Raw genomic sequence first — 3,883 nt, forward strand, 5'->3', positions numbered from 1 at the left:
GAGAATTTGTGAGGAGGTTGGTAACTTAAAGAAATAGGCAAAAATTAAAAAGGTCACAACCCATAAAAGCAAAAAAAAAACCCGCAGGAGGTGAGCGAATCCTCTTGTGAGAAAAAAAGTGTCACAAAACATTTATGCGAGTTCGAAAGACCTGAGAGAAACATTTTCCCACAAAAAAAACTTTCATCCTAATCCATTCTATAATACCCCATATTTTGGGCTAGAAGTTTTGGGTTTTCTCGATAGGCATATGGACCCCCTAGATTTCATAATTTAAGTTGTTGGAATTAACGAGGTTAGAATTAGGCCCAAATTAGCCATAAAAAGATATTTTTAAATAGTGGAAATGTATGGGGTGACCAAAAGTGCAGTTTCAACTTTTTAAAAAGATGAAGACTTTTATCTCTTTCATCTTCTTCTTCTTTTTATTTATTCTTTCTCATTTTCCTCTTTTTCTCCCTTTCCAAGTTCCATAGCTCAAAGTTAAAGAAAAAGAAAGGGTTTTCATCCAAATCAAAAAGGAAATGAGTGTGGCTAAGCAAGGAGCTTCATTTTAGGATTTAAACATCAAGGTAGTGTATTTTTAATCCTTTAGAATGTTAAGGCTTTCATAAATACAAATAATTTGTTAAGATTTGGATATTTGAGCATTTTGGATTTATCTTTAAATTCATGATTAAATCATGTTTTATGTGTAAAGAATGTGTTTTATGAAACTTTAAGACCATAAATAACCCCCTAAAGCTTTAGCACATGATTAGGAACCAAACTAAGACATTTAAGATGATTTTTGGGTGATTCTTGAGGCTAAACAAGCCATTTTTGGGTTCGAGTATCAATATTGATTGAATTGGGGTAAAATTAAGGTTTATAACAATGAGTATCGATATTATTGGGGAGAGTATCGATACTGGACCTAATTTTTGAAAAACATACATTTTTGGTACTGATACTCATAGGGGTATCGATACTTGACCCTAGAGTATCGATACTGCAAGTAGAGTATCAATACTACTCACCTTGAAAAGTTAGATTTGACCTCTTTAAGGCCCGTAAGAGTGAAAAATGATATCTAATGGTAGAACTTAGTATGAGAGAGATCTAAATGGCCAAAGGGCCCAAAACACTCGTGGAAGCGAGTTACAACCGGAGTAACCATAGCTGACATAATACGATTATGTTTCTTCAGCCAAGCACGTAGCAAGTATATAAAAATAAAATATCATTATAGAGGATGTACTAACAAACGGTATGACGAATACTGCTAGAATAATCATGGATGATGAATGTATTGGTGTCCCTCTAATTCAAGGACAATTGGGAGGCCAAAGGGCCCAAAACACTCGTGGAAGCGAGTTACAATCGGAGTAACCATAGCTGACATAATACGATTATGTTTCTTCAACCAAGCACGTATCAAGTATATAAGAATAAAATACCATTATAGAGGATGTACCAACAAATGGTATGACAAATACTGCTAGAATAATCATGGATGATGAATGTATTGGTGTCCCTCTAATTCAAGGACGATTGGGAAAAACATATTAAGACCGAGAAAAAACTTCAATAAAGACATAGAATATCTAAAATGCCCTTAAGTAACGAACGATCGAAATATAGAAACTTAATAAATAACCACAATATATTAATAAATACTTGTATAATGTTTAAGACGAGATAGTAGAGTAACGATAATAATATCTATGACCATATCATACAAACCTTATAAGATAAGATTTCATAAAACTAGCCTTTGTGTGACACTCGGAAAACAGCCTAGACACCCGAGTTACTTTAGTAGTATGACGATTATCCTTCATGATGAAATATATGGATATAGTATTCATAGTACCTTAGACACTTCAGTTGCCAACTAGATGCAGATTTCTCCAGACTCGACAGAGTAAGTTGGTCGGGCATAAACATATGATGCACGTAAAATTTTGGAACACGCCTAATGCTCGAGAGCCTACATATAGTCTAGGGATATAAGTTTTCAGTGTACGTGAAATTTTGGATCTTACCTTGAGACTCTCGAGTATTCAAGATAGGATAATGTGTTATCCTGAGATGTAGAAAATTTCTCTGACCACACCACTAGACCTACCTCATGTTTGTTTGTTATACGTTTACATACCTATGACTTCACGTACCAATATGTCTATGAAATGAATGCATGTAGCATCACATAGTTGTTAGGAGCATGATACTAAGGTTAGAGACTTAGTATACATTTACTCATGGCAATGCCTTTAGTAGAGAGTAAGGGAATCGCGGAACTTGCACTAAGAGATAGAATTGTTGAACCAAAAGTAGTTAAAACTTGATTAGTATCATGCATGTACCTGATGCTTAATACCATGTCTTTAGCATGCTTATATTTATAGAATTCATGATGCTGCTCTAGATTAGCGATTATACTGCTTGACTTTGTAAGCTCAGCCTTCGGGTGTTTTTCGTTAGCAGGTTTGTAGCTTAAGCAGTTCATAGAGCACCATCGCAGTAGGACTTCCAGCATCTCCATCAGATTATTGTATTGTAGCTTTAGTGGACATGTGTATTCATAGAACCTTACTTATGTATTTGAGTTATAAACCTCAAGATGTATTATTTTGTTTTAAATTATGTATCTTGGAGCTCCGTTTTATAAATTTTTTATAACAATTATTTATGTTTTATTTATGATACCATCAGCATGTTTGAAATGAAAATGAACAGGTTTCAAAAAGCATGGTTGTCTCGGTAGCCCAATGTGACTCTTAGGGCCCAATTGAGTTTAGGGTTTATAGTTTTAAAGACAAAATATTTTTTATTTCTACTAACCTCATAGATTTGCCTAGTGTTTTTGTTTCTCTTTTACAAGATTTCACATATTTCTTAACCGAATAGAACACCAAATCGACTTTTTTTGGACTCATTGATTCCAAATACACTTGTATATTGATGTAATTTAGAAGAAACCAAAGAATTGGAATGACAAGTGGAAGTATTGTTACAAAAAGATCACATCCGTAAAATCCTTAATCCTTGTGTTGTTCCAGTGGTTCTTGTGTTAAAGAAAGATGACACATTCTGAATGTATGTAGATTACAGACCGATCAACCGAATAACAATCAAATACATGCACCCCATTTCATACATTGATGATATGTTAGATGAACTTTATGGATCATACATCTTCACATAGATAGACTTGAAAAGTGATTACCACCAAATCTGAATAAAAGAATGTGACGAGTGGAAAACGATTTTCAAGGTGAAGTTCAGACTCTACGAATGGCTTGTCATGCTCTTTGGCCTTACTAATGCATCGAGCATATTTATACGATTAATGAACCGTGTTCTGAAAGATTTTATAGGTGAGTATGTTGTTGTTTATTTTGATTATATCCTTATGTACTCATTTTCTCTTGAATCTAATGACAGGCATGTTCATTCTGTCTTCAAGGTACTATGACGAGAACATTTATTTGCTAACATAAACAAGTGTGTGTTTTGTAGTGATAAGCTTCTTTTTTTAGGATTTATAATCAGTGCACAAGGAATCAATGTAAATGAAGAAAATATCAAGGCAATCTAAGATTGGCCCACACCATCTTCTATTTATGAGGTACGATCTTTCCATAGTTTAACAAGTTTTTATTGACATTTCATCAAAGATTTCTCCACCATTACTGCACATTTGATGGAAATAATCAAGAAATCAGTGTAATTCAAATGGAGTCCACAATAGCAAGTGGTATTCGAATTACTCAAAGGTAAGTTATGTTCGTCACCCATTCATTGTCTTCCCAATTTTTCTAACACTTTTGAGCTAGAATATGATGCTTTATGAATATGCATAAATGCAGTACTCATGCAGGAAAAGAAACCCATCACT

Source organism: Hibiscus syriacus, unplaced genomic scaffold (assembly GCF_006381635.1).
Source record: "Hibiscus syriacus cultivar Baekdansim isolate YM2019G1 unplaced genomic scaffold, ASM638163v2 tig00112488_pilon, whole genome shotgun sequence".
Classification (NCBI taxonomy): domain Eukaryota; kingdom Viridiplantae; phylum Streptophyta; class Magnoliopsida; order Malvales; family Malvaceae; genus Hibiscus; species Hibiscus syriacus.